The 12,121-nt window shown below is 37.4% G+C and overlaps 1 protein-coding gene across 5 annotated transcripts in view; it reads left to right on the forward strand.

The window, feature by feature from the left end:
- The first annotated feature begins 331 nt into the window (after window positions 1-331).
- The window catches only part of LOC129727706 (AP-1 complex subunit gamma-1-like), a 132,267-nt gene continuing 120,477 nt past the window's right edge, over window positions 332-12,121 (forward strand). For 3 of the 5 annotated variants that reach the window (XM_055685776.1, XM_055685775.1, XM_055685777.1), the window contains exon 1: window positions 332-677. The gene's annotated coding sequence lies outside the window, so the exon portion shown is untranslated. Of the gene's footprint in view, window positions 678-699; window positions 1,043-12,121 lie in introns of those variants that run through there. The other 2 variants (XM_055685778.1, XM_055685779.1) reach the window with 1 other exon arrangement.

Below are 12,121 nucleotides of genomic sequence, written 5' to 3' on the forward strand. Positions count from 1 at the left end.
AACACCAAAAGCACCGTTTTCATTGCCTTCCATTTAATTCATACCTGTTGTTAACAGTACAGCGACAGCGCCTTATCTGTCCTTTATTTTGTCTGTGGCCCACAACCGACCACGATGGCACCGCTCCGAACCAGCTGGTGAGCTGGAATCGCGCGCGTAGACACTTTTATCACCGTTATCATCCCGCTCGACAATTGCACCGGTTGGCAGATTGGGTGGGCTGTGGGTGGTGTGGTGAGTCTCACTCACTAACCGACTGACTCACTCGCTCACTTACTCACTCGCACTTTCGCTTACCGTTTGCCGTGTGGCGCTCCAGCCAACAGTCAGTGGAAATCCGTATCCCAAACGGAAAGGACCTACATTTGTGCGGGCTGCGGCTGAGCACACTAAACGACGGTTTACACATACGAAAACGTCATCACTTGCGGAAGAAATCGCGTCGACCGTCGAACGAGATAAACGTCATCGCCGAGAATCGAGCGGTCGCCGGTTTTTACAAGCTACTCACAGCCAGTCAGTCAGTCAGTCAGTCGGTCGTTAGTTCGTTAGCGTGTCAGTTGCATCAGTCCCAGGTGCAACAGTCCCAAGCCAGAGCCAAGCATTCGTCGTGGAACGGATAAAACGGCGGAAATAGTGCCAGTGCGCCAGTTCCCAACTCGGAGCTAGAATATCCGGTATGTAATGAGGGAAAATATTCGCTTTTTCCTTCCCGAGCCAGCGAACGATTGAATTACAATCCGGGCGGGAAAGTGAAAATGACGATTGGATGTGGTGCACTAGGAAAGAAGGGGGGTGGAAACGATTGAACGGATGAATGGACTTCGAGTGTGTTGCTGGACTTTTCTGTGTGAAGAATCACAAGGATCCGCACCGCATCGTATGTTCGTGGTGGAAAGAAAAAGTGCAATCAAATACGAGTGGCTGAATTCCTCAATCGGCTGTAATAGTGAGCGGGCAGAGAAAAAAAGACATCCGGTCTGATCCGATCCAATCCGTCGTGTGTGTGTGAATGTGTCGATGGTGGAATTCGATTTAATAAGTACGTGCCCAATTATCGCGCTTCCACCGGAGTGTTGTAATGTCGTATGATGCCAACCCGTGGTGAACCGGAAACGTGTGCTGCCTGCCAGGAATCGTTAGCTCCACGGGTTGGCCTGATTTAGGAGTTGGTCGGAAAACCTGTTGATGGTGCCGAAAAGTGAACACAGTGGGGGAAAACGAGAGGGAGGGGAATTTATATTAGCCGGTTCATCGATGGCGCGCTGTTGCTGTTGCTCTCGCCTGGCGGGTCGCAGAAACGGAGATAAAGGAATCATTTATCCGGCGGTGGTTCGAATGTGGGCGAATTGTTGGTGAAATTTTCAACTGCCGCTGTTATTAGCTTTTTCGCTGCTGTTCTTCGGTTGATATGGCAGGAATTGTTTTGACGTGATATGAATATTCATGAGAGATTTTCTAGATAACTAGTTCCGCTTTGCTCCCTTCCCTGTCCTGCTGGAGCATACAACTACAAAGTAAAACATGTTGGATCTTCACTAATGAAGAAAATGTTGTTGGGCCATAAATTGTTAAATTAATTCAGTTCGTACATCAATTCGTTCAGTTTGCAAATACTTAGAATTCTTCTCTGTTTCGTTTGAAGTCATTGTACATGTGCTGAGCTGGCTTGATGGGAGGTTTTCCTTGAACCAAGACAGGATACAGTTACCGTGCTGGATCGAAATCCGTACACCTAAGCACATGATAATCTTCGGCGGTCAATATAAAATCAAGAAATCACATATTGCTTTAAACTGACATATTTACTTATAGGTCTACTTATATTTTAACACTATTTTCCAGCAAAATGATTGAAATCACTCCGAAACTTGAAAAAATCATGTTTAAATAGAACATGTTTTGAATCGAAATCCGTACACAGTTTTTTGTCTGAATCAAAACCCGTACACTTTTGAATCGAAATCCGCACACACGCGATATAGACTGGATCAAAGTCCATACAACAATAAATCAAACTCCGTATAGATGAAGAAGTACAAAAATGAACATCTTTTATTTATAATTTATCTTTAAATTACCGAATAAGTATATTTTGAGGATCAACTGGCTTCTAAAGTTTCACACGGTTTTCTAATTTTTGATATCAGCTGAAATAGTGCAATTTTCGTAGCGTTTCGTAGTAACCGGAACGCCGGAACCTCTCGAAGCTTCCCGGTACGACTTTCCCTTGCGCACCTCAGTCACAGCTCGTTTAAAATTGTTTGCCGTATATTTATACTTGTTTTCTTCCATTATATGCTGAAAACAAGAAGAAAGTTCAACAATATATGCATGATACACAAGCTGTACGGATTTCGATTCAAGCTAATAAAAAGAATCAAAATCCGTACGGCAGAGTTTTTGTTGAATTAATTCAACTTACACTATTTATTAGACAATATACAGCTCGAAAATGACAAAGACTTACCTTTTCCATCAATTTTAAAAAGATTCACAGAGTAAAACACTTATATCCCACTTGAAAATCGTTTTTATCTGAAGAACGTTTCTTTAGTAAATTCTCTAACGATACAACGAAATGACAACTGAAACCGATACACGATTGATTTTTTATTTTTAATATTTTTATTTCATGGCCTACTGGCGCATAGTTTAATTAACCAGAAGGCCAACAACTCAACGGATATGTACATGTAACTATCATATGAATTTTCACTTTTATAATGCTCAAAACTGAAGAAAAACATCAAGGTGTACGGATTTCGATACTGTACGGGTTTCGATCCAGCACGGTAGCATACCATTCAACTGCTTTTGACGTGCCGAAAAGTCTGTCATAATAATCAAAGACATGGGTTAAAGTAGTGCCTCGCAGTTTGTAACATTTACATGAGCATTATGCTTGAAAACTCAATAAGCGGTTTTAGAAGAATCGTCTTATTTTGCGTCTTGATCGAAAAACTTTTTAGCGTTTTTCCTGGCGATTTCGTTCCTACAATTGCCACATGTAAAAACTTACTCGAACCTCTAAGGTGGAACCCGGGAATTCGAGTATTTGCTGTCGCCTCCGTTTTAAGAATCTAAGGCAATTCGATGTCCCAAATTCTCAACAGAAAGAGTTTTGTCTAGTTCTGAAACTGTGATATAATTTATAATTCACCCTTATGACCAGAACTGGTGCGTCTGCTTCTGCTCGCAAACAAAGATCATTTAGAAATAATTGAGTTACCCCTAAAACAAGCCTTCAACCGAAAATGTGAAAAAGGAAAATGAAAATGTGTACATGTGAATCGCACCGAACCGGAACAAATGGCTTGATTCCTTTGAAAAAGTAGACACCGTAGGCGAAACTCAAAGCACCTCTTAAATTTTATTTTTTTTTGCCTATTCACTGTTGCGAATGGTTTTGCTGCTATACCAAATTTTAACCTTATCCATCTTCCGCAAGAAAAAAAACATGTTAGGTTGAATATATAAGCAACTCTCGCTGAAACCGTCCCACTAGTGACATGAGGTCTTTTAAAAACGGTATTTGTGTGTCTAAATGATTGAAAATAATGAAAAAATCAGAAAACCACTTTGATTAGTTCATATTGATGGACCCCTCGGGCACAAATCGGTTAAATGGTTTTTACAAAAATTGATTTTTGAGCAATTCTTGATCTTTTTATTGATTTATTACTCTTGAATTTGTCATTGAACCCCCTGCAACCAACACATCGTTTTCAAAAGGAATGATAGAGCGTTCATTTTGAATAGAAAAAAAAATGGCCGCCATCTTGGATTTTATCAGAAAAACATGTTTTTGAGTAAGTTCGCAACCACCGATTCTAAATTTGACATCACCATTGGAAAGCGGGGAAACGTACCGTTTTCGTCGATAAAAATTAGCTAGGGATCAAAAAAGTAATTAATCTACTCTTACGCAAATCTTCTCCAGATTACTCGGGATATACTTGATTTTTCGATTTGATTCGAGAAGCTTGCTCACAAATTACGTTACACTCAAGGAGGAGCGAGGGAGTGAAGAAATTAACAATTTGAATGGAGTGAACAGGAATCAAAGATACGATTTTTTGCTTTACGTAATTTATGAATAGATCCAAAGTCTCACAGGCATTGGGCCATCCACATTCCACGTGGACAACTTTGGGGAGGGGGGTCTGTTTGATGTCCACGGTCCATACAAAATTTTTAGATTTTACATGAGTAGTTATCCACGGAGGATCCTTAGAATCGGTCAACGTGGAATAGGGATGGCTTTAAATATACACTACACACAGACACACACTACAGGCTCAGCATATTGCGTTGATTTGATATTGGCCGCGCGTCATGTGTTGAACTGTTTGAAGCTCGATTTTGAAAAGTGACCAGAATGGCAAGGTAAACTCAATGCTCACCTAATGTTTCGAATGTATCCTAAAGCATTTTTTCTCAGCTTTCTAATGGTGATGTCAAATTTAAAATCGGTGGTTGCGAACTTGCTCAAAAACACATTTTTCTGATGAAATCCAAGATGGCGGCTCGTGGTTCTAAGTACTGCATTGATCATGGCCATTATATTATAGGACTATGTTCCGGCCATAAATTCGAAACCGGTTGACCATTAGTGGTTGTCTTTATTGGCAACAAAAAACCATAATACCTTGCTCTTGAAGGTTGTAGAGTAAGATTTGGTTGAAAGAACGACCTGAAACTGCTAAAAACGAACTGCCTAAACAGAACGGGGCACTGTTGTTACAATTTTGAACAATCCCGAAACTCCCAATGACCCGAAAGACAAAAGTACGTTATAGAAATACAGAAGGAAAAAAATACTCCGGATAATCGAGCCCCGGATAATGGAGTCCCCGGATAATCGAGTCTCCGGATAATCGAGTCCGACCTGTATATAAGAAAAAAAAAAAACAAAAATCGCTAGAAAACCAACAAAAAAAGAAAACTGTGACCCAACTGTCCAAAAGATTGCTTTTTGCAACTGTTGCACGATGGACGACTACCGCGACGATGTAGTAAAGCTGTTTGTGGCACGCAGGTCAAGAGTTTGTGTTCTCTGATGAAAAACTCTTTTTCTTGCAACAGTCGCGCAACGCCCAAAATGATCAGCTCTGGGCGCCGACGTTGGCCGGAATCCCTGAGTCCCACATAAACCTCCCGCGAGTTCAGAGCGCCGCATCGGTGATGGGACCGTATCCAGGTGTGGGAAGCTCCCAATGGTGTTTATCGAGAAAAAAAAGTCAACGCCTTATTGGCTGATGTTCTGGACCCGGTTCTTCGAGACCTCTACGGAAGGGATCATTACGTCTTTCTATATGACGTACATCGGTCCACACTGCGAATATCATCCATCCATATCATAAATTCATATTTAGGCTGATACAAATTTCGAATTCTTTTTATGTCCAAGGTTATCAAAGTTAGCAAAGGGGGTGGCAAAAAATAAATAACACCGCGACGAAAAAAAAGAAAAAACTTTGATCAAAGTTTGTGTGCAAGTTATGACGTTTGTAACTTGCACTCAAATAAATGTTGAAAAATAACACTTTATTATTATTATCATTTATTTCGCTTGCTTCTCGACGACACTCTCGCTGTCACCTGACTCGTTTGTTGCTAAATTAAGCATTTATGCTGTCGGAAAACCAGTGAAATGAACAAAACGGTTTGAGCTTTTTTTTTCTTCCCCTTCCAATATTCAAGATTTTTGAAGGGGGGGGGGGGTTACATAAAATTAAAATAAAATTTGTAACGGCCTTCTCATACAGTACAAAGGGGATGTGCTCCCGTGCTGTCGTAAATATTCTCAAAAAAACACTGCTTCAATACAAAATTGTTTCAGGAAAGAGTATCCTGTATTTCTCATTTTTTTTACTCATTTTTAAAGTGTTGTTTAAAGCTCATTGAACACCCTGTAAAGGGTCAATAACAATGCCGGCAACGTCCCTGCAATCATGTGGGAAGAGGGAAGGGATGCTAGGATTATTATTGCTATTAGGATACCGTGTTAATCAGTGCATCTCCACAACGGTCACAGGAAGGATTTTTTTGTTGGCAGGGTAGGGTAACTTGGATCAGGGTTCACTTTAATAAGTTATGCGATCATACAGAATATTTATAGCCGATTCTATTGAGTTATTTTTGATTTATTCTCCGTTCAGTCGGCTGATTAAAGATGCACACTTAGCTACTAGTTTAAACTAACATACATTAATAAGGCCACAGCACAGTGGTCCAATAAGGCAAAAAGTGGAACCAAATTCCATAGCGCCTTTTACCTTCATCCTAGCTTAAAAGTGTCTTCGGAACAATTGTTTGTATGCATGACCCGCATAATCGCAAATTGTCAAAAAGTATGAAAAGTTTACTATACTAAAAATAAAAAAATTAACTTTTTTGTGTTGAGAGATAGAAGAATATTTTGTTCAGCAAAGTTGTATAAGATTCAAAAACATGAAACTTTGTTGAACAAATGAAAATCCTATCTTCTTTCAGTACAAAGTTATGGAGTATATTACATGTAACTTACTTAAAAGTTAGTTTTTTGTACTTAACTTTTGTTAGTTGCATTTTACATGAAAGCATTGTTCGGAGGAATTGTTAAGGCACACAAAACACACATTTTTGCCAAAGGTCATATATCTCCAGGACTTTTCCTCACAAAGTTATATCATATTTTAGCTTATTTTTTCGATAACTTCAAGAACGTATAAGTTAAAAAGGGGCAAGTGGAATCATGACGCCAATACTTTTCTTTGAAGTTAAGCTGAGGTACTATAAACTCCTTTAGGTTACATTTGTCCCAATCTCAATCCTAAGTACGGCGAGCATATGTTACAGTAGGTTTTTATATATCCAAAATACTAACTTTTTTTGTTGCGTTCTTAAATTTATCGAAAAAATAAGCTAAACATGCTGTAACTTTGTAAGGAAAAGTCCTGGAGATGTGTGGTCTCCAACAAAAACGTGTGTTTTGTATGCCCAAATGCTTCTTTAAAACAACATTTTCTTGTAAAATGTAGCTAAAAAAAGTAAAGTGCAAAAAATTAATTTTTAAGTAACTTTTACAGAAAATACTCTGTAACTCTGTACCCAATGAAGATAGCAATTTTGTTTGTTCAGCAAATATTCATATTTTGGCACGTTCTAAAACTTTGCCGAATTGACCATTCCTCTATCTCTTAACACAAAAAAGTTAGTAATTTGGATATGTGAAAACCTACTGTAACATATGCTCGCCGTACTCTAATATGGGTGGATTGGGACAAATGGAACCTAAAGGAGTTTATAGTACCTCAGCTTAACTTCAAAGAAAAGTATTGGCATCATGATTCCACTTGCCCCTTTTTAACTTATACGTTCTTGAAGTTATCGAAAAAATAAGCTAAAATATGATATAACTTTGTGAGGAAAAGTCCTGGAGATATATGACCTTTGGCAAAAATGTGTGTTTTGTGTGCCCTAATAATTCCTCCGAACAATTCTTTCGTGTAAAATGCAACTAACAAAATTTAAGTGGAAAAAACTAACTTTTAAGTAAGTTACATGTAATATATTTTATAACTTTGTACCGAAAGAAGATAGGATTTTTATTTGTTCAACAAAGTTTCATATTTTTGAATCTTCTACAACTTTGCTGAACAAATTATTCTTCTATCTCTTAACACAAAAAAGTTAGTTTTTTTTTTATTTTTAGTATAGTAAACTTTTCATACTTTTTGACAATTTGCGATTATGCCGGTCATGCATACAAACAATTGTTCCAAAGACACTTTTAAGCTAGGATGAAGGTGAAAAGCGCTATGGAATTAAGTTCCACTTTTTGCCTTATTGGACCACTGTGCACAGGGGCTATGCGCGAGTGTGTGATTAATTTCACTAGTGTACAAAATTGTTCAATTTTTTATTTGAGACCGATTCAAACCAGCAGGCGCACACTGTTTCCAAAGCTGCGAAAACGCTGAAGAAATTATTTTGACCCAAAAAACTTTTTTTTCTGAGTAAAAAGTAATAAGTGCATTATTTAAGTAGAAACTGTTAATAGCTAAAGAAATATGTGTGAAGAAAATAAACTTTCTTCGAAGAAATTCTTCGTTTCGCTATAGCCAATAATAGTTTAGAACATCGAAAAATTGTGGAAATTCATTATAAAAAGAACGAAAACAATTGATTCATAGGAATGATCTATAGAAAACTTCACGAAAGTCCATTTAAATAGGTAGGTAGAAGTATGATGTCTTCAACAAAGTTGTTTCTTTAAAGATTGATATAATTTTGCCGAACAAAGTGGATTTTTATATTGCAAAATGAGAAAAGTAAAATTCGTTTCTTACTGTGGATTAATCACAAAATTGTAACTTTTATAACATGGAGAATAATTAATGGAACAACTTCACTAAAGATACTGTGACTCTAAAATCTAATTTTTTGAGTCGAAATCATTCGATCACGTTTTTGCAGCTTTGAAAACATTGTGGAACGGTCTGTTTCGGAACCACGCCCAGTAAGTGGTATATTTTAGTGAACTGCAAAATACCATATTACACGAAGTGGATTACGCCAACATACCATAGGAAGGCTGCTGGGGCCACTAACAAATTTGTAGGTTTTATTTGAAAGGAATACAAGTTTTCATATTTTCATTTTTAAAGCCGAGTTAAACCAACAAACATTAAATCTTTTGTTGGGACCATGTAAGAAGTGTATTAGATTCTATAATTTGAATCCAGTTCAAACCACTATTAAGAGATCGTATTTAAAAAAAAATACAAACTTTCTCTATATTTGAATGGATAGTTTATATTTAAGAAACAAAGTAAAAATACTATTTGAATCGCGAATAGGAGAAGTCACACGAACGGTATAATGTAACATTGAAGTATTACGTTTACAAACGATTATTTCTTATATAGATTATTAGTCCTTCGGGATATCACCTTCAGTCACGATCAATACCGTCCTTTATCATGAAAACCGTCACGAGAACAATAACACGGCTATAGTGAAAATAGTGCATGCAAAGCTCGAAAATTAGACAAAATTGTATGAACACATCCACAACACAAAATTCCCAATCCACCCTCAAAACGCCTAGTCCATCATTATTGGTTTCATCATTTCGAACCTGTGTCATGACGGTTCGTGAAAACTCATCTCTTTGTCAAAACTCTATCCGAGAGCAGAGAAATTGTTCAAAAGCTAGCAAAATCGTATATACTAGGTAACAATTCGAAAGCATGGTGCTGTTTCTGTATGTCATCTATTATGTAAAGCTTTGAAGGGTTTGCAGTATTCCCGGAAAACGAAAATGGAAGACTTCATTTTCCGGGAATTCCCGAAACTCGGAAAGGAAAAAAACGATCACATTTTGTTATCGATTCCCTCGAAATATGATTTCAACAAAAATACTTTATTCAGGTTTACAACAGAATTTCGCTATCGGGTTTTGTTGCAAATAATTGTCGCAGGGGGGTTTGGAGGTCTTTACTTTTGCTGAATTGTACATTTCATTACTGCCATCAAATACCATTCCATCAAGTCAAGAATTATTATTGTTGTTTCAGGAAATCAATGCATCCACGATTGATACATTGGTCTTTTGGTTAAAATTGAGAAACGCTTGAAATGTTTGCGTTTCGTCTACGATAAGCAAATTGTAATCAAATTTGTCAAGAGACGCTTTCAATCGATAAAATTTATAGAACAAACATAATGATAAAAGTAGTAATTGAATTTGGCAGTGCATTTCAATTTGCGCATAACAAATTTTGTAATTTGAAAATTATTAAGAACAAAATTTTTCATTCGACTTTCAAAAATTTACTGAAGTATTGAAGAAAAAACACAAAATTAGAAATTCGTTCAAAATAACGACGAAAACAAATCGTTAGAAAGAATATCAATGGATGTATGAACATAGAGATTATCAACAATTAGTTTCAAAATAAAAAAATAACTTAAACTAAAAAACTTTCTTTTTGATATAACGAACAATTTAATAGGCATCCTCATGAACAGTGGACAGATATTTGACAATTTTGACCTCCTCCCCCTTCTTCTCCGTGGACAACCACCCATTTAAATTTAAAAAAATTGTATGGACCGTAAACATTTCACAACCCTCCCCCTACCTCCCCCCCCACCTTGGGATGGTTTCTGTAGGTTAAGGTGAAACGGGACGGGGTCGCGATCAACTCGAATTTTACAATCTAATTTTTTCTTGATTTATGAAGACTACGTACATGAAACTTTGATCAATTGTTTCCACAACTGTTGCATGCCTGAAATAGCAATTTGAGCGCTGTTTATTTAGTGGAAGCCAAATTTTTACGCTCAAACTACAAAAGTAAAAAGAACTCTAACCTCAAAATTGTATAGGAAAAGGCCACAATCCCGTTGCACTTTAACATAAAGAAATGAGAAATGTCATGATTTCATACTTCAATTTAAGAAAATATTTTACAAGATTGTTTGCACAATCGCAGGGAATATTTCCCAGTCAATTCACTTACTAACCAAAATTCTACAGTTTCCTTAAGGTAGGTTTTCGTGGGCTACATGGAGTGTGCGATGCTTTCAAAATTTTACTTTCGGTCATCTCTTACTTCACTTTTATGGCAACTTCCTGGTTCTCTGCTGATAATAGTTTTAGAGGACCTTTCGACAGGCATTCTGGCTACATGCCCAGCCCACTGCAATCTACCGTGTTTTATTACTCTCATATTTTTACACTCGGCACAGCTCGTGATTCTTGCTGCCGAGTATTGAACGCAGCACCTTACGTTCAAAAACACCGAGCGTTTGTCGATCAGCTTTCTGTAGCTTCCATGATTCATAACCGTAAAGGACAATCGGGAGTATCAGCGCTCTATGAAGAGTTAGTTTTATGCGATTCTGAGACTGCGAGACTTCATCTGGTTACGTAGTCCTATTCAACTACCATGTAGTTTGTGTTGATAGAGTTGATGATTAACCCCAACCTTGCCGCTTTTCTATTAAAGGATCTGAAGGCTTTCTCCACCAGCTCTACAGTTTATCCCGATAGTATGGATGTCATCCGCAAGGCCAGGAAGCCTGTGTGATTTTGTAACGATGGTAACGCTTTTTTCCCCGTTTGTTCTTCGTATTACACCTTCCAAGGCACCCGAATGACCACATTGGTTAAAAAGTCGTAAAAATAAACATAAACCTTCCAAGGCAATGCTGAACAGAAGAGTTGGAAGGGCGTCCTTTGCTTCGAATCATCCAACTCACTTCACTTGACTGAGTCGTACACTGCCTTGAAATCCACAGATCAACAGGTGGTGAGTCTGCAGGTTGTATTGCCCGCCACGTGTTGATTCAAATGAAGTAGATGGAGGATAGCTTCTAATGCTTTAGAAAATGTACTTCGTATTGCTCCGATAGTGGCAATACAAACTGAAAGAACGTTAGTAAATCATTTAAAAACCAATTTTTCGAAAATGATCATATAATAAGAAAAAAAGATTTATTTCTGAAGCGAGTGTGTGGAAACGTTCACAAAAAAGCGACTTATCCTGTTTCAATGATAAAAGATGTTGAGTTTAAAACCAGCGTTGACCAGCTCCATCGAATTGTCGGTGTTGTTATAATAAAATTTTGATCTTGAAATTGATTGGACGAGTTTATATAATCTAATCTAAAGATAAAAGCTGACACAGTTTATTTTTACACAGCACTCATAAATCCCGAGACTAGCAATGTCTCTTGTTAGATTACTTGTAGACACAAATAAAAATCTAACGAGACCACCATTGCATAACCGATGTTGTCGAACACGAAATGCAAAATCGATACCTTTTGTTTCCAATCAGTCCACATATACACTGGGCACAATTACAAGTAGAAATTTTTTCAACATTCGAACTCAATAAACACATTCTTAAACTACGGTAGCAAATATGATTTCCAACTTTCTTTTCTCAGGAGAGTAAACTAATGTCAAATTTGTTGTTGAAGATTTCAATAATAATTAAAATAAAATGAAGGAAAATGTATGAAATATCAGAGAGTTTAATTTCTCATGAACCTTCAGGGCAGAGTAATCTGTGGCATCTTTATATCATCACACACGGTCCTGTTCCGTGAGATAGAGAAA

The sequence above is a fragment of the Wyeomyia smithii genome, chromosome 3 (genome assembly GCF_029784165.1).
Source record: "Wyeomyia smithii strain HCP4-BCI-WySm-NY-G18 chromosome 3, ASM2978416v1, whole genome shotgun sequence".
NCBI classification, from domain to species: Eukaryota; Metazoa; Arthropoda; class Insecta; order Diptera; family Culicidae; genus Wyeomyia; species Wyeomyia smithii.